This window comes from Macaca thibetana, chromosome 4 (assembly GCF_024542745.1).
Source record: "Macaca thibetana thibetana isolate TM-01 chromosome 4, ASM2454274v1, whole genome shotgun sequence".
Classification (NCBI taxonomy): domain Eukaryota; kingdom Metazoa; phylum Chordata; class Mammalia; order Primates; family Cercopithecidae; genus Macaca; species Macaca thibetana.
In genome coordinates this window covers 106587936-106607889 of record NC_065581.1, presented here as the reverse complement: position 1 = coordinate 106607889, position 19954 = coordinate 106587936, and the positions used below count along the sequence as shown (strand labels likewise).

The 19954-nt window shown below is 42.9% G+C and overlaps 1 protein-coding gene across 2 annotated transcripts in view; it reads left to right on the top strand.

Moving 5' to 3' along the window:
- ZDHHC14 (zinc finger DHHC-type palmitoyltransferase 14) overlaps nucleotides 1–19954 on the top strand; it is a 299829-nt gene that overhangs the window by 92798 nt on the left and 187077 nt on the right. The window lies entirely within an intron of this gene.

The following is a 19954-nucleotide window of genomic DNA, read 5'->3' as shown; positions in this document are numbered from 1 at the left end:
TGCCCCTCAGAGGCAGTGTGGCCGATGTTTTCTGGCCAGATCCAGGGAGCTGTTCTTCATTCCCTCCTCTGTGAAGTGGGGGTTCCAATACTCCCTCCCTCGGGGCCCCTTCCCTTGGAGTTCTTCGTATCAAATGAAATGCTTTAAATTGCTCAGGACAGTGCCTGGCACCAGGTGAAACTTGGGCGTTTTCACCATTACTTTCTGATTAGCATGCACGTGGCCAGTAGTGTGCACCCGCATAAAGGCAGGGCGAGTGTCCACCTGCGCCTAGGAAGTGCAGTCCTGGCACCCCCCCCCCCAATGCTGCTTGCTCTGCCACCAACCAAGGGAGACTCTGGGGTGAGCTGAGGAAGGATCGGGGTGCTCAGGCCTGTTTCCCGTCAGGATGTCCTGCAGCCTGAGCAGTCTCCGTGGGCCCCTCTCAGTCGTGGTGGCTATTACGGCCTGACGGTGGCTGCGGGATCCAGCTACAGGACAGAAACGGGTTTCCCATCAGCCCAGGAGGAGACCTGGGACCTTGAAACTAACCCACTTCTACCTGGACATGTAGAGCCGTGCGCTCACTGGATCGACATTTATCTCCATGTGGAGGACTGGAATGGTCCCTCTACAGGGAAATAAATGTTTATCCAGCAAGTGCGCGTGTCTCTGAGGACCAAGTGCTGGGATTCTGTTTGCAACTTCAGACTATGCTGCTTGACCTAGCAAATAATGTGTGGAGTGGAGTGGAGTGGAGGCTAGCTTCTGGGAGTGGGCTGAGAAAACACAATTATGCACTCCTGTTAAGCCAGTATCCACACTTACTATGTGACTCTCCTGAAAATCAACCTAGAAATGATTTTCTCCTTTCCTTATTCTTGGCCCTTTGCTACAAGATGATACTACAAGAGCACCACATGCTCTAGATAGAAGTGATGACTCCACAAACTTACTACGGAAAAATGAAGGGCCTAATGGGAGAGGAACTTCTGTGGTTGTTACGTGTGGATAAAAAGGGCAGCTTTGCTCTTAGGAACTTAGGAAATTTTCCAGCATTTATTGAACCAGGTTCAGACAAAACAAGTGCCAACTGTATCCCTGATAGTGTTTGATGGGAGGTGCTGTGTACCAGTGCTGTGATGGACTATGCCATATTCTGTTGCTTCCTGAATAAAATTAATATTTTGCTTTGAAAAGCAAAGATAACAAGATAACTGGTGCTTTCAAAAATCTGTGATTCGTTTTAAGAGGAGTAGTCACTTTGTTAATGAACAAAATTGTGTATATGTATGGTATACAACATGATATCTGATGTATGTATGCACTGTGGAATGATGAAATTAGACTAATGCATGTATTAGCTCACATACTTATCATTTTGTGGGAGTGAGAACACAGTCTATTCTTTTAGCAATTTTTAAGAATACAGAATATTGTTATTAACTCCAGTTGTCATGATGCACAATAGATCTGTTGAATCTCTTCCTCGTGTCTGACTGGAATTTTGTGTCCTTTGACCAACATTTCCCCAGACTCCCTCCCTGACAATCCTTGGTAACCACCATTCTCCTCTCTTCTTCGATGAGTTTCACTTTTTAAGATCCCACATATAAGTGAGATTATGCAGTATTTGTCTTTCTGTGCCTGGTTTATTTCACTTAACATAATGTCCTCCAGATTCACCTGTGTTGTTGCAAATAACAGGATTTTCTACATTTTTAAGGCTGGATATCTCTTATCCAAAGAGATAAGAGATTGACTATCTCTTATCCAAAATGCTCGGGGCTAGAAGTATTTTCGATTTGGGAGTTTTTTCAGATTTTGGAATACTTACATGATACTTACTGGTTGGACATTCCTAATCCAAAAACCCAAAATCCAAAATGCTCCCAGATCCAAAACATTTTGAGTGCCAGCATGACACCAAAAATGGAAAATTTCACACGTAACCTCATGTGACAGGTCACGGTCAAAACACAGTCAAAACTTTCATGCACAAAATTGTTTAAAATATTGTGTAAAATTACCTTCAGGCTACATGTGTAAGGTGTATATGAAACATACATGAATTTCATGTTGAGACTTGGGTTCCATCTCCAAGATGCCTCATTATCTATATGCAAATATCCCCAAATCTTTAAAAAAAAAACAACAGTTTGAGGCGCTAATGGTCCTAGGCATTTCGGATAAGGGAAATTCAACCTATACCACATTTTCTTTTCTTTCTTTCTTCCTTTTCTTTTCTTTTTTTTTTTTTTTTTTTTTTTTTTTTTTTTTTGAGATGGAGTCTCGCTCTGTCGCCCAGGCTGGAGTGCAATGGCACGCCATCTAGACTCACTGCAGCCTCCGCCTCCTGGGTTCAAGCGATTCTCCTGCCTCAGCCTCCTGAGTAGCTGGGACTACAGGCACCTACCACCAGGCCCGGCTAATTTTTGTGTAATTTTAGTAGAGACGGGGTTTTACCATGTTGGTCAACTGGTCTCAAACACCTGACCTCAAGTGATCCACCTGCCTCAGCCTCCCAGAGTCCTGTGATTACAGGTGTGGTCCATCGTCCTCGGCACCACATTTTCTGTATTCATTCGTTTGTTGATAGACACTTGGGTTGTTTTATATCTTGGCTATTGTGATAATACTGCAATGAACATGGGAGTGCACATGTCTCTTTGACATACTGAGTTCCTTTCCTTTGAGTATATACCCAGAAGATGCATTGCTGGATCATATGGTGGTTCCATTTTTAGTTTTTTGAGGAATCTTCATACTGTTTTGTACATAGTACTAATTTACATTCTTACCAACAGCGTGCAAGGATTCCCATTTCTTCACATCCTTGCCAACACTTATCTTTTGTCTTATTGATAATAGTCATTCTAACAGGTGTGAGGTGATGTCTCATTTTGGTTTTAATTCGCGTTTCCTTCATGATTAGAGATATGCAACATTCCTTCATATACCTGCTGGCCGTTCATATGTCTTCATTTGAGAAATGTCTATTCTCAGCTTTTAATTGGGTTATTTGTTTTCTTAGTATTGAATTGTTTGAGTTCCTTATGTATTTTGAATATTAACCCCTTATTAGGGTTGTGGCTTGCAAATATATTCTCCCATTCTGTAGGTTGTCTCTTCACTCTATTGATTGTTTCTTTTGCTGTGCAGAGCTTTTCAGTTTGATGTAACCCCATCTGTCTATTTTGTTTTTGTCTCTGGGCTTTTGGGGTCATATCCAAAAAATTATTTTCCAGATCATTGTCATGGAGCTTTTACCCTTGTTTTCTTCTTCAGATCTTACATTTAACTTTTAATCCATTCTAAGTTGATTTTTGTATATGGCGTAGATGAGAGTCTAATTTCATTCACATGTATGTAGATATCCAGTTTTCCTAGCATAATTTATTGAAGAGACTATCCTTTTTCCTTTGTGTGTTTTAGGATACTTGTTGAAAATTAATTGAAAATGTGTGTGTTTATTTCTGTGCTCTTTGTTCCATTGGCCAATATGTCTGTTTTTATGCCAGTACCATACTGTTTTGATTACTATTGTTTTCTAGTAGATTTTGAAAGCAGGTAATGTGATGCCTCCATCTTTTTTTGCTCAATATTACTTTAGCTATTTGGGATCTTTTGTGGTTCCATATGGATCTTAGGATTTTTTTTTTCTGTGAAAAATGTCATTGTAATTTTGATAGGGATTGCATTGAATCTGTAGATCATATTAGGTAGTATGGACATTTTAACAATATTAATTCTTTCAATCCATGAACATGGAATATTTTTACATTTATTCATGTCTTCAATGTCTTTCATCAGTGTTTTATAGTTTTCAGCATACAGAACTTTCACCTCCTTGGTTAAATTTATTCCTAAGTATTTCAGTATCTTTTGGTAACTCTTGTGAATGAGATAGTTTCTTGATTTATTTTTCAGGTGATTCACTGCTAGTGTACAGAAACAACACTGATTGTTAGTATATAGAAATAACACTGTTGATTTTGTATGCTGCAACATTACTGAATTTGTTTATTAGTTTTAACAGATTTTTGGTGGAGGAATTGCAGAAAAATTCACAAAGATGTAAAAATTAAACAACATTCCCTTAGACAACCAATTTCTTCTTTGATGAGTGGGTCAAAAAGAAATTAAAAGGGAAATTTTAAAAATATTTTGAGACAAATTAAAATGGAAGCACACCATATCAAAACTTATGGGATGCAGTGAAGCAAGTCCTAAGAGGGAATTTTGTAGCAACAAATACCTGCATCATAAAAGAGGAAAGATCCCAAATAAACAACCTAACATTACACCTCAAGGAACTAGAAAAAAAAAGAACAAACTAAGCCCAAAGTTAATAAAAGGAAAGGAATAATAGAGATCACAGCAATATGAAATAAAGACTAGTAAACAATAGAAAAGATAAATGAAACTGAGTTGGTTTTTTGAAAAGATAAAATTAACAAACCTTTAGACTAAAAATGTGAAAAGACTCAAATCAGAAATAAAAGAGACTTACATCTGATACCATTGGAAATACAAAGGATCATAAGGGACTACCGCGAGCAATTGGATAACCTAGAAGAAATGGGTCAATTCCTAGACACATACAACCTGTCAAGACAATCATGAAGACTTAGAAAACCTGAACAAACCAATAATGAGTAAAAAGACTGAATCAGTAATAAAAAGTCTCCCATCAAAGAAAAGCCCAGAACTTGATAGCTTCACTGCTGAATTCTACCTAACATTTAAAGACAACCCAATACTAATCCTTCTAAAACTCTTCCGAACAACTGAAGAGAAAGGAATACTTCCAAACTCATTTTATGAGGCCAGCATGTCCTGATAGCAAAGCCAGAAAAAGCCCCTACAAGAAAAGAAAATTACAGGCCAATATTCTTGATGAACATAGACGCAAACATTCTCAACAAAATATTAGCAAACTGAATTGAACAACACATCAAAAGGATCATTCACATGATCAAGTGGGATTTATCCCTGGGATCCAAGGATGGTTCAACATATGTAAGTCAGTAAATATAATACACCACATTAACAGAATAAAGACAAAAACCATCATTGCAATAGATGCAGAGAGGTATTTGACAAACCTCAACATCCTTTCATGATAAGAACTCTCAACAAATTAGGTGTAGAAGGAATGTACCTCAACACAGTAAAGGTCATATATAACAAACCCACACTAACCTCATACTCAGTGGAGAAAGGTTGAAAGCTTTTCCTCTAACATCAGGAACAAGACAAAGATACCCACTCTCAGCCACTTCTATTCAACATAGTACTGGGAGTCCTAGCCAAAGTAACTAGGTGAGAGAGAGGAATAACAGGCATCCAAATAGGAAAATAAGGCTGGGCATGGTGACTCACGCCTTAATCCCAGCACTTTGGTAGGCTAAGTGGGGGCGGATGACCTGAGGTCAGGAGTTCAAGGCCAGTCTGACCAACATGGTGAAACCCCGTCTCTACTAAAAATACAAAAATTAGCCAGATGTGGTGGCATGCACCTGTAATCCCAGTTACTTGGGAGGCTAAGGCAGGATAATTGCTTGAACCGAGGCGGCAGAGCTTGCAGTGAGCCGAGACTATGCCACTGCGCTCCAGGCTGGGTGACAGAGTGAGACTCTGTCTCAAACAAAAAGCAAAACAAAACACAAATAGGAAAATAAGTTGTCGTTTGTGCAGACAGCATGATCTTAAATATAGATAACTCTCAAGACTTCACCAAAAAACTAACACTTTTGATTTTCGAATATATTCCATAAACGTAGAAATGTCCTAAAACCATCTGTTTTGTTTTTCTTGGCCTACATTGGCAAAATTTATTTTATTTTTTGAGACATTTATTTTTTCTTTTAAACTCACCGTTACTAAAAAAAACTCATTTGGCTAAACAGTCCTTATTAAGCAGACATTGGCAAAGATGGATTACAAAGATGTTCCAGACCTGTGGTATATGGAACCATAGCATAGCTCTGCACCATATAGCTGCAATATTTATTTATGTTTAGAAAGTTGTAACAGTCTTTTGCCTCTAGGATCTTTGCCAGTTATTTATGTTACTGGAACAGGAATGTAAGAAAGGTTTTTCCTACTTTTCCACTAGTATATTTGAGTTTTGTCATACTGTTGTATGAATGATGTTAACTTTCTTTTGACATAGGTAAGTAAAATAGCTAACAATTTTCTGTTATGTTTTGGTGCTGTGAGTTTTTATTCTAGTAGACTAATTAAATACCCTTTGCCATTCAGTTGATATATCTATTTAAATTAGTTTGTCTTTAAAACAGAGCTACTAGGTAATTAGGTTCAGCGCCACATCCTGGATTAATAAGAAGTTTCTAATTTAAGACCACATCATTGGCAAACTTTGCATTAAACATGTGTTCAGGAATTTTTAATACATTAAGTCTTCAGTACCCTCTACTTTGAAGCAATCATGATTTTTAAAAATTGGACAATGATAGAGTTTTTATTATGTATTACTTGATACAATCTTTGTAAGTTATGAAGCATAGTACTAAAATGAGCAGTCATAAATCCTCCAAGTCTCAGAACTAGAATTTTACTAACACTGTTGTGTTTCTCTTAGAACAATCTCACAATCTTACACTCTTACCTTTTCCCAAAGTTAACCACAGTGGTAATTTTATAATTTATTTTTTAAAAAGGCAATTCCAGGTTCAGATTTAAGACTTCTGTTTTCACATTCTATTTTCTTTACTTCTAATCATTTTGCTGAAAGTGACTTTCCATGGAGTGAATGACTGGATTGGCTTTTACTAGCCCTGTCTGCACACAAGAGGGTCAAAACACGGCACCTTTACAATTTCTAGAGAGGTTCCAAGAAGGAATGAAGGAAACTATTAGTTCATATTGTTGTCTAAACTCTGCTATTTTCCTGTTGTTTCTGTGTTACTGGCTCCAAATATCAGCCCTAGAAAGTTCATCTTTATATCCCTAACACTTAGAATAGTGCCTGGGACTTAGTAAATGTCCAGCCGGTGTCCATTATATTTAATAATTTAATAAATGTCATGGAAAAAAATTAAATGGAAGATTATTTCCATACCATTTCATTTAAGATGTTTGACCACGTGAAGTGAAACAGTGAAGAGAGTGTGTATGTTAAACTATGAATTACATGAAGCCTCTGGCAGGTGCACCAGATCCATGACCTGGGTTGGTTCTCATGCTAACCCAGTGACACCAGGGAAAGGTCTGTGGGGAGACATAATGTCGGCCAACTGTGTTGGGCTGGAGATCTCTCCTCCCTGTAATCCCCACTATCACCCGCCTGTCAGAAAGCTGGCATGGCATTGTGATTAAGAGCATGGACTCATGGACTCTGGAGTCCACCTTCCTGGATTCGGGTCCCGCCTCAGCCACTAACCCACTATGTGACCCTGGGCAAGTTACATACCCACTCTGTGCCCCCAGTTATGGGAAATGGGGATATAGTACTTACCTCATAGGAGTGTTTTGAGGATTAAATGAACACAGATATATAAATGTCTTAGAACTGTGATTGGCACATCCTAAGTACAGTGTAACAGTTTGCTTTTATTTTATGTGTCTTAAGTTTTTTTACTGCGTTCATATTTTCTGTTGGATATCACCACCTTTGGGATATTAATTTCTCACAATCGGTTTCCAGCAGGGGGAGTGGAAGGTCCTTCTTCTCAGGCAGCCCCCGATACCACTCTCAGGCCCTGGAAATGCCCTCCTGTTGGCATTTGCCATGTGCCCCTGCCCTTTCTGAAGTGCCCAGGCTTTTTCACAGGAACAAACCTCAGTTTAAATACCTCATTAGGCATCACTTTTGCCAAAAGCTTCTGAGCTCACAGGAGGTTGGCTCTACTTCTCAAAGGTGTAAACAGACGTGGCATGGAGGTGTTTACCTTTAAGCCTGATCAAGTTGTTATCAGGACAGATATGCCAACGGAAAGAATTCACTCGATCCCAGATATGTATGAAGTATAGTTGTGCAAAAACAAAGCTGTGCACTGGGCCTGCCCAAGTGAACACTTCCCCAGTCCTCTCCTGGCCCAGAGAGAGCTGGAAGGCCAGTGGTAGTTTGATGATTGAGCCATTTCTGTGGTTTCAATGTGAATCTGATCAGACAAGCCTTCCCACCTCCATGAGTGAAAGTAGACAGCCCTTGCTGGGTTAGACTGTGCTCACACAAAGAGGAAAAAGGGGAAGCTGCCAGGATCCTCGAGGAGGTAGGGGAGCTTGATTTGCAGGCACGTTGGGAGGGCCAACTGGACAACAGTGGCCCGCCTATGGCACAGGTTGCTGTTAAGAGCAAGTGAACTGTTTGACAGGTGGTGGACATGTTGGGCTCAGTGGTGAACCAAGGGAGGACACTGGGAGAGTCCCTGGGGAAGGGGAGCATTTCATCACTGACATTTCTTCCATTCATCTGTCCTTGGCAATGCTGGATAACACATAGACTTTGGGTCAAGGTTGTTTTTTTTTTTTTTTCTTCAGAGGCTTGCTCTGTCACCCAGGCTGGAGTGCTGTGGTGTGACCTTGGCTCACTGCAACCTCTGCCTCCTGAGTTCAAGCAATTCTCCTGCCTCAGCCTCCTGAGTAGCTGGGACCACAGGCATTCGCCACCACGCCCAGCTAATTTTTGTATATTTAGTAGAGATAGGGTTTCACCATGTTAGCCAGGCTGGTCTTGAATTCCTGACCTCAAGCCATCCACCCGCCTCAGCCTCCCAGAGTGCTAGGATTACAGGCCTGAGTCACTGTGCCCAGCTGGGCCAGGCTTTTGATGGAGTTAAATTCCTTCCAGCTGGTGAACTCGCTTATGACCTGCACCCAGTAGATGGCTCCCACTCTGCTACCCGTGGCATTCTCTGGATTGGATCAGATGATCATGGTTTTAAGAAAAGCCCAATCTGAGGGTACAATTGTATTGCCGTGATGGACCTTGGTTCTTCTTCTTTTTTTTCTTTTTTTTTTTTTTTTTTTGAGACAGAGTCTCACTCTGTTGCCCAGGCTGGAGTGCAGTGGTGCAATCTCGCTCACTGCAAGGTCCACCTCCCCGGTTCACGCCATTCTCCTGCCTCAGCCTCCCGAGTAGCTGGGACTACAGGCGCCCGCCACCACGCCCGGCTAATTTTTTGTATTTTTAGTAGAGATGGGGTTTAGCTAACACGGTGGTGTTAGCCAACATGGTCTCGATCTCCTGATCTCGTCATCGGCCCACCTCGGCCTCCCAAAGTGCTGGGATTACAGGCGTGAGCCACCGAGCCCGGCCGGACTTTGGTTCTTCTAAGAATATAACTAGTACTTCTTGATGCTCCTGATTCCGGATTAGGTACTCAGAGAATGTTTGAGCAGGCATCCTCAGCTTTTATGAGATAAAATAGATTTTCATATTTCAACAAAAGGGGTATAAATATTATATTTTCCTTATTCTCCAATCTTGAAAATAACGAGGGGCGGGCGCCTGTAGTCCCAGCTACTCGGGAGGCTGAGGCAGGAGAATGGCGTAAACCCGGGAGGCAGAGCTTGCAGTGAGCTGAGATCCGGCCACTGCACTCCAGCCTGGGTGACAGAGCGAGACTCCGTCTCAAAAAAAAAAAAAAAAAAAAAAAAAAAAAGAAAAGAATAAAATTTTGATAGTTTTTAAAAAATGTGTTTTGCATTGTTCACGGATATCAGTTATTTTGTTACAAGAGCTGGAGAATCACCAAGTTGTCTTAAGTAAGTTGAAACAGATTGTTGAAAAACCCTGAAACTGTGCTGTTCAACTGAAACCATTGTTTTCTATTTTAGCCTGGAGCTAACCCACATCATCTATCACATTATCTCTAGCTCTGAAATTGTATATGTGCTTACATGTGTGATGTTTCCTCATTCCCACTTATTTTTTCCATGTAAAACATGGAGAGATCATTGATATTTTTATTGCATTTTATCTAAATAATCTCTGGAGATTGAGGCCAAACTTTCTGTAGATGAGCAACTTATGTCTGCTAAGATGGTGTTTTTATCTTATTTTTCCTTTTTTGAAAGTCTACACAGAAAATGGACAGTTAATTAGAGAGAGGTTGAGCTGTTATGAGTGAATCTTTTCCTCATGTGATGCGACTAGTTGTACAGTGAGGCGCTGGTCAAGAGGAGGCCTCACCCGCCTTCCTGGCCTGTTCTCCAGCATTCCCACCGACCCCCTGATTGAGACAAGCTGTTCTCATGACCTCTCTGTGCAGCCCTGGACCCTTCCCACCTTAGTTCAAATCGTTCCTGCACCTAGAATCACTTCCTCCATTACTTGCCTTTTCCCCTTCCTGCCAAAACCCTACCACCTCCACCTGTAGAAACTTACCTGTAGTAATTATACCTAACACAAATGTCACCTCTTCCAGGAAGTCCTCAGTGCTTACCCCAGTTGGGAATGAGTGATGGGGACTCATTCTTGATATTACTTTAGTCCCTATTTTTTGCACCATTCCTAAAGCTCAATAGCACCAATGGTTAGAATTGTTTCTTTCTATCTATCTGTCTACCTGCCTACCTACCTACCTACCTATTATCCATCTATCTTATTTCTCTTATTAGATTATAAGCAACTAGAGGTGCATGGCTGGGTCCTGAAGAGAGCTTTCCTGGCTCAAGAGTGGGGCCAAGTTCAGAGGGTGGGGCAGAGAAGACTTGAGCTCAGAGAGTGCATCGCAATGAGTTGTTTAAGCAAGGCAAGCTTTTTTTTCATAAGTTGATCAGTTCTTTCCATGAGACATTCCCACTGATACGGAAAGAAAGCTTGCAAAAAAGTGCATGATTTTCTTCACGTTCTGAGAGTTGCAGTTTTCTGGGAAATTGTTTCAAAATATAAACTTGGCCTCTGATAGCCAGTTGGAGACGTTTGGTTTGAATGCCTGGAGTAAAGTGAGGACACCTAACGTCTATATTTGTTTTTGTTGTTGTTGTTGTTGTTGTTTTTGAGATGGAGTCTTGCTCTGTTGCCCAGGCTGGAGTGCAGTGGCATGCTCTGGATTGGATCTCGGCTCGCTGAAACCTCTGCCTCCCAGGTTCAAGTGGTTCTCCTGCCTCAGCCTTCCAAGTAGCTGGGATTACAGGCATGTGCCATCATCCTTGGCTAATATTTTTTTTTTAGTAGAGACCAGGGTTTTACTATGGTGGCCAGGGTGGTCTCGAATTCCTGATCTCAGGTGATCCGCCCACCTTGGCCTCCCAAAGTGCTGGGATTACAGACAAGAGCCACCACGCCTGGCTCCAATATCTATATTTCATTTGCTATTTCTCCCTTAAATAATCTTACTTTCAAGCTGATCAACACTGTCTTCACAGCCTGTCCAGGCCCCAGCTTAATTGGCCTGAATTGTTGCTCTCAATGTGAACATTTCGCTCTCTTCTCAAGTCTGAATTGGATAACACCTAATTGTTTTAGAATGTCAAAATGATTTTTTTTTTGAGATGGAGTCTTGCTCTGTCACCCAGGCTGGAGTGCAATGACGCCAACTCAGCTCACTGCAACCTCTGCCTCCCGAGTTCAAGCGATTCTCCTGCATCAGCCTCCTGAGTAGCTGGGATTATAGGCACGCTCCACCAAGCCTTGCTAATTTTTGTCTTTTTGGTAGAGATGGGGGTTTCACCATGTTGGCCAGGCTGGTCTTGAACTCCTGACCTCATGATCTGCCCACTTTGGCCTCCCAAAGTGCTGGGATTACAGGCGTGAGCCACCAGGCCTGGCCCTCAAAATAATTCCAGAGTGAATCCAGGCAAGATGTGATTGCATGCCAGTGAAAGACCTGGACCTGGTGGCTATAAGCATGCTGATTACATTTTTAAGCATATTTCTCTCTCTGGGCAGCATTTTGATGTGATTCTCTTGCAGGGTATATCAAATACAGTGTGTTGTTGCACAGAAGCAAAGTAAACCCTGCTATCTCAGCCCTTCTTTAATCAACTCATTCTTTAGAAATATTGGTTTTTCTCCCTGCTGACACTCAGTATGCATTTCATGCTGGTCTTGTTTTTTGCAAAAGATTGTTCTGCCTTACAAAACGGCAGCTTTGATACACAGAGTCTGACTAGGAGCCTCGGGCAGTGCTCTATTTGTCCATGAGGCTCATCTTCATAGGAGAAATACCTTTAAAACGGGATGAAATATGTTTTTCCCCCTGAACTGGTGATGGGCTTTCTTTTACATAAAATCACAGTGGTAAAATGGCAAAGTGAAGGTAGGCTCACAAGAAAAATGATGATGATGGGCCTTGCTAAGAGATAGTACAGCTCTTTAAATCGTTTCATGATTATTACCAGCTAATTCCTAGAGTCCCTCTGCTAGAAGGGCAATTTTTATTGTTGCTGCCAAAATTACATAGAAGTGGCTCAGGAGGTTTGATGGTGGGTAAAGCCCCTTTGCATCCATGGACCTTCCATGTTGTACGTGTGCACATGCGTAGTTGTGCATATGCGTAGTTGTGCACATGCGTAGTTGTGCACATGCTTGCTGCATGAGGAAGCCAGACTTCTCTGTTTTGGGGATCTTTAAGATGCATGACTTAGTGCTCTCTTTATTTCTATTTGTAATCTCAAATCTTTCTGTGTAGTTAAAAATAGACATGGAGTCAACCTACATGCCCATCAGGGGTAGACTGGATAAATAAACTGTGGTACATAAACACCATGGAATACTATGCAGCCACAAAAAAGAATGATATGTCCTTTTCATCAACATGGATGGAGCTGGAGGCCATTATCCTAAGCAAACTAACACAGGAACAGAAAACCAAATACCTCATGTTTTACTTATAAGTGGGAGCTAAACAATGAGAACACATAGACACAAAGAGGGGAACAACAGACACTGGGGTCTTCTTGAGGGTTGGAGGGGTGGGAGGAGGGAGAGGATCAGAAAAAAATGCCTACTGGTTACTAGGTTTAGTACTTGGGTGACGAAATAATCTGTATACCAAACTCTCATGACATGAGGTTACATATATGTATATATATAAATAAATATAGTTATATAACAAATCTGCATACATACCCCTGAACCTTAAATAAAAGTTAAAAGAAAAAAAAATTCTTCATTTTTATTAGAAAATTTTCTAGGGGAAAAAAAACAGTTTTTCCTCTAATATTTTACAAAGAAATAATCCTTTCAGGCAATCGAAAACTTTTTCAGCATTTACACTGCAATGGGCGATTTTTGTGATTTACAGTAAGGTAATAAACGGTAAGTTTTTCTCAAAAAAAATAAAAATAAAAACAGGAAGGCACCCAAGGGATCTGGGGTGCAAACACAATTGAACAAAACCACGGCCAGAAGCCCTCCCTTTGAAAACTGCCTACTGAATTACAATTCCGGATAGTGAAGCTGATAGAAGTGGGAAGATTTGGTTTACTTAAAAATAATAGCGACCAGCCTGGCCAACATGGTGAAACCCCATCTCTACTAAAAATACAAAAATTAGTCGGATGTGATGGTGCACGCCTGTAGTCCCAGCTACTCGGGAGGCTGAGGCGAGAGAAGCGCTTGAACCCGGGAGGTGGAGGTTGACATGAGACGAAATCACGCCACTGCACTCCAGCCTGGGCAACAGAGCAAGACTCTGTCTCAAAAAACTAATAAAAAAATAAGAAAATAACATAACATAACATAACATAACATAACATAACATAACATAACAATAGTAGATGTTGGAATTATAGACTCTTGGACTGAGACATGAACCTGAGGCCCTGAGCCTGATCACTCATGAACTTGTACAACAGCATTGGGAGGTTTGGGCCTGGGGGTGCCCATGGTGCCCTGTACTGCAGCAGGGACTGAGCTTCATGCACCCAGGAGGCTTCCTCCTCTGCACACACCCGGGATCCACCCCAGGGAGGCAGTTTTGTTGGTGGAAAGGTCTCCACGAGGAAGTATAGGAGCAAGAAGGTTTGGAATGTGATTTCTCTCATCCTGCTCGTATCTTTCCTTGTATGCAAAAATTTCCTTTCTGAGTCTTAGCCCAAATGTGATTTCTTTAGATTTTCCCATATGTTTATGTGGTTAGATTTTTGTTTTCAATTTTCTTCTGGCTTTATGGCTTTTCTCCCTGTCCCACTTTTTCCACATTGATTTTGCATTTCTGGCAGAGATGGGCAGAGCCCCAGTGACTGACTCTTAAAAGGCTAAATATTTTTTTAAATTACATAATTTAAAACCTACCCTTGTATCTCCCCTATTTCTGATTTTTTTTTTTGAAGGAAAAAAAAAATCTATAAAGAATGTTTCTAAGGCCGGGTGCAGTGGCTCACGTCTGTAATCCCAGCACTTTGGGAGGCCAAGGCGGGTGGATCACTTGAGGTCAGGAGTTCGACACCAGCCTGGCCAACATGGTGAAACCCCATCTCCACTAAAAATACAAAAAAAATTAGCTGGGTGTGGTAGCACGCACCTGTAATCCCAGCTACCTGGGAGGCTGAAGCTGGAGGATTGCTTGAACCCAGGATGTGGAGGTTGCAGTGAGCCGAGAGCGGGCCACTGCACTCCATCCTGGGTGACAGAGTGACACTCGGTCCCTGCCCAAAAGAAAGAATGTTTCTAAAGCTGGCATCCTCCTTGCTTTTTTTCCATTTCGCACTTAGGCAATGAGGTGAGTGTGTTAATTCTATTTCGTGGTGTTTATCATTCCATGCTGTTAGTTCAGTGAGTGGCCCTGGGCCTCTGTAGGGTATCTCTAGGGTGTTCTTGGTGACTGCTAAGAGAAACAAGCCCCTCCCATATGTAAGAGAGTCGGCCTGCTGGTATATCCAATCACATCACTACGCCGATACCTCTGAACTTGGCCATGTGATAGACACTCAGCCATGGCTTCAGTATTTCAGTTCCATTAAACTTGGCAAGCACAGCATCTCCTACCTGTATTATCTTGGACAGTCAGCAAATTTCCATTTGACACATCTTCTCGTAAAATGAAGCAATGGATAAGACAAATAGGAATATTCTTTCTAGCTATGAAATTCTAAAATTTGGATTCTCACTTCTGTGTGTATGTTTTTAATTGTCCAAGTTAGATCTTGAATCATTTATATAGATATTTCTATTCTCACTTCCATGAGCACATGTTGAGCACCTACCAAGTGCTAGGGCTTGGGGTCCAGAGATAGGAGATGCTGAGATAGGGGGAGATAGAAACAGAACAGACCTCTGAACAGGGTGGCAGAAGAAGCCTGTCCCTGCTGCGGGGACTCACAGGGAGCCCAAAGGAAGCCCTTCCCAGAGGAGGTTGTGCTGGAAGGGAAGTGTCAAAGAGAAATATGATTTAACCAGGCAGAGAAGGAAGGCAGGGCAGGCGTGGCAAGGATGGGCGAGGCCCGGGGAACAGGATATGTAAAGGGAAGAAAACAGAAGGAAGTGTGGCGAGCTGAGAACTGGGCCTCATATGAGGTGAGGAGACGCAAGAGGATGCAGGAGGTGGGCTGGGGAGGCGCTTGTGGCAGTGGCTGCTGTTGCCTGCAGGCCTGAGCCCAGCTACAGCATTGGTAGTTGTTAGCAGCATTTTTGCAAGTGAAGATGCTGAAACATAGAGAGATTCAGCAACTCCTGGACACACAAGTAATAACTAAAAGAGCAAACTTTGAACTTGGGTCTTTGTGACACCAAACCTCAAGCTCTTCCTCTCTCTCTCTCCACCCCTGTCCCTAAGGCTAGGGGATGTAGAAGAACCCCTTGGACCCTGGCCCCGGCCGCCTTGCCGGGAGTGTGGGTATCATCCTGGAGGACATGGGGCCGATCCCAGAAGGATTTCAGGCAGGAGGGAGATGCAGTTGGGTAGAGAGGTTGAAGCGAAAATGAGACCAGGTGCAGGTCAGCTGGTCCATTCTGCTGGGTGACTCAGTTCCAGCGCGGTCCTGGAGAGGGCCTGGGTAGCATTTGGAGTCTCACTGACCTGGTCTTCTCTCCACTATTTCTTTACAAAGCTGTAAGGACTAAAGAAAATCCAAAATAAAGAAAAAAGTGATATCAACTTGTAGTAGTTACTGAACCTTCACTACATGCTCTTGGTGAGCATTATGCCATTTAATCCTCATGACAACCCTCTTAAGTAGAAATGATTAATATCCTTCATGTACAGACGCTGACTGGCCTAAGTCCATACAGTCGGTGCATGGCGGAACTGGGCTGAAGCCCCAGGTCTGAGCACTTAACCGCTATGCATACTCCCTTCCAGCAGCACAAGGCTTGGTGCATGGCTGGTATCAGAGCTTTTCTAAATCTCATGGTTGTCATTGTTATTTTTAGTATTATTATTATTAGGCAGAGGCAAGAGCTAAAGGGAGATGTCAGGACCCAGACCGGCAGCCTCATGACCGGCAGCCAACGTGTTGTTTATCTGCTGTGCCTTCTCCCCCCCAGGCAGGTCCCCCGGAGCTGCTCTTTCTCCAGCCCCTTCCAGGTCTCAGAGGCTCTCACAGGAGGCCTGTGAGATACCCTGGACTGGGAGCCATGTGCTGGAGATCATGCCCTCTGCTGCCTGGTAGCTGTGGACTCTTTCTCAGGAGTGGTTTCTACTCACCTGCAGCCCAGGTAGGACCTGAGAATCCACACCATCCCTCCCAGAGAGAAGGCATCCCATCCTCACCACGCAACCTCACCCACGTCCTGGGAGGCCTCCCTTCCCAGAGGCAGCACCCACTTCTCTCCAGCCAGACCTTGCCTGGCGTTTGGCACCAACGTGCTTCTTAATTGTAGTGGGAGGCGGGTATGAAAGGAAGTTTGGTTTGGAGAAAATGTTGGCTGATCTTCTCTACTCCACTGTGATCAGACTTCAGGTCTGGGAATCTCCTGGCGGGGAGCCCATGGAGCCGGGTTTCTCCCCGACTTGAACTCAATCGAGGATTTCAGGGCATTCGCTTTGGGAGTCCTTGTATCTGAAAGTCACTCGCCCTGTGGTCCAAACCCTTAATTTGTGTTGCTTCTAGTAGAGGATGTGTTTGTTTAACAGGCACCATCATCCTGTAAGGACAGTCAGAAAATTTAATCTGAAACTCAAGATGTCTGAATAGCATACCCTTTTTAGGGGTATTTTAGAGCTTAATTTTTAAATCTCAAATAGCCACAAGGCTTCTTTCATTGCAAGTGTACCTGGCTTTGCAGAAGAGAATTACATTTTCCTTAGCGCTCTTTCCCACTAGGGTCGCTGGGTCATAAAATGTCCTATCAGTACTCACTGCCAGTTTAGTATTTGTCTGTCTTTAGGCAGATTAGAACACTGCTGTCCGTAGGGCTGATTGGACCTCACAGATGTGTCTCTAAGAAGAGCATAGACATTTGCATGAATGGGCTTATCTGCCAGACACAGGGCACCCCCGCCCCTTCCCAGGAGTTTGCATTCTGAGCGGCGGTGTGGACGCGCCTTAGTGTGGCTGATGTGTCTGCAGCAATCATGCCACCCATTTAATTTCCATAAATTAATTGAGTATGTGTGTTTCATGAGCACGAGGAAGAGTTGTTACTCTGTTTTTAATGGATTTACAAGATAACCTGATGCTATGCTGTTTGTTTACTGTAGCGGCTTTATGGCGTTTTGTACCAGTAAATGGGCTTCCATCGGCAGGTCTCTGTCTGGAATAAAGATGTTTGCAAATCGAGGGTGTAAGCAACCTGCCTCATCGGATTAACAACTATTCCTGAAAACTCACAGGGAATCTCAGTTTGCTCATTTGAGTTTTATTCCCACTTTTCTCACGTAGGAATATTTAGAGTTGAAATTTTTAGAAAAGGAAAACATTACTGGAGGCTTAAATTGTAATGAGAACCCGATACATAGAACAAACTCATACGCAACCACTTCCTTCATAAAAGTTGTAGTAGCATTTATGCTGCACCAGGGAAAATCCCGACAAGAAGTGCTGGTTTTGAAATTTGCAAGAAAAATGGCCAAGTTTTTTAAAACATCTTTTTATTCTTTCAGTTGTTTTTATTGAATGGTTAAAAAATGTTGTTCTCATGTCTTAGAAGTTCTAAATTTTAGAATGCTCTTTGTTGAGGCACTTGGTGTTGGTGCCGTCTGGCTTCTGAAGTGGAGGGTGGTGGTTATTCGTAGGGAGGGGCTGAATTCGATGAGATTAGAACCCAAGATGTGACTGAGCCGCTCTCCGCCAGGCACACTGTGTGGCAGGTCTGCAGGTGTCTTAGATAAGAACCACAATGCCTGGCTTCTTACAGCGGTGGGGAGGGGAGGAACCTGGGTTTTCCTCCCAGGATGCCAGGAAGCTACTGCAGGGTTTGTGTTTGTTTGAGACAGGGTCTCACTCTGTCATCCAGGCTGGAGTGCAGTGGCGTAATCATGGCTCACGGCTATGGGAGTGGGGAGGAGGATTGGGTGTGTGGCGTTAGAAGCTCGCTCTGGCTGCTGAGAGAGGAAAGGATTAGCTGGGAAGAGTGGCAGAAGGGACCAGTTAGGGACTGCTGCCATAACTGGGGAGAGAGGACAGTCATGGGGAAATGAGGGATGTGGACAGACCTGGGAGGTAGAATCTTCTGATGTTGGTGGGATGGGATGGTGGAGTGGGAGAAAGGGAGAGATCAAGGGTGACCCCCCTCAGTTTCTAGATAGAGAAACACGGTGGTCACTCATGCCATTTACTGGAACGGGGAAGTTGGTGGGGGGTGGGGAGAACAGGTCTTTTATGGCCGGAGGAAAGGAATGCATGAAAAATTATAAGGGTCTCACAAATTATTGTTGGTGTCTCTAAATAGATATAAGCGTTGTTCATCCACAGTTTTCCAATTCTGTTTTAGATGCTTGAATCTGAACTAGGATAATCACTTGGGTAATTTTATCTGCTTAATATTTGAAAAGTAATTAAGCCAGCATGTATTCCACATACGGATGCACACGCTCCTCAAGGCACCGGGTCAGCAGGCAATGAAAAAGCACAGATGTGATCCTTGGCCTTGAAAAGCTTTTACTCTAATTAGGGAGGCAAGGTATATCTACATGAAACCATCAACTAATTATCACTTGTAATTATCTAGAAAATTCTTAAGGCAACCTATAATTAAGCATAATATAACGTGAATTGTGTATGAGATGCTGAAAGCATGAATATACAGGAGAATTTCTGGCACAAGGATGAAGTCAAGGAAGGTCTCTTGGAGAAGTTGAGTCTTGACTTGGACTTTGAAGGAAATGTCATTATTGCCTTGTAGAGAAGACAAGGAACATAAGGCCAGTGGGTGAAGAAGCGGGGAGGGCAGGAAAGGGAATGAATGAAGCCACGGAGGGAGGGCCAGCAGCTCTCAGGGTGGTAATGATAAGACTAATGGTGCAGCCATTATTCTGCCAGTTGTTGAATGCCTATCAATACCAGGCACTTTGGAAGGAGCTTTGCAATAGTTACCTTATTTAACTATTAAAATAATGTTGCAAGATAAGTATCCCTATTTTACATATAAGAGAAACAAAGCAGGGTGTGGGGGAGCAGAGGAGAGGTATTACGGAGGGAAGTGGGGGGAGGGCAGGGTGGCCCAAGTGTGCCCTGAGGGCCCGAGATGTCTGTCACTGGCTGGCATGGGCAAGGTGCCATTTTCCGCACTGCACCTCATCCTCAATACCAACATTTCTGACTGCATCAGACGCACCCTTCTTGCCCCCGTTTGTCCTCTCATTCTGTGGGTTGCATTTAGGGTATGCGGCTGCCCTGCAGGGTGGACATTCTTATTTGAAGGGGAGAGGTATGTTCGGCTGGTCTGGGTACACAGACGTGCTCAACACCTATCTTTTCCCTTTCCCTTTCCTTCTGTGAGGCTTTGTCTTTTGCTGAGGATGGATGAGGCCACGTTCTGAGCTTTTCCTGTGTTTGTTTAGAGCCAAAGGCAGGAACTACGTTGATTCTGTGATCCTTATAGCACACTGCTTTGCATACAGTGGGCATGCCATAAATATTTACGGAATAATTGATTGGGCTAGGTTGGTGTTCCTGG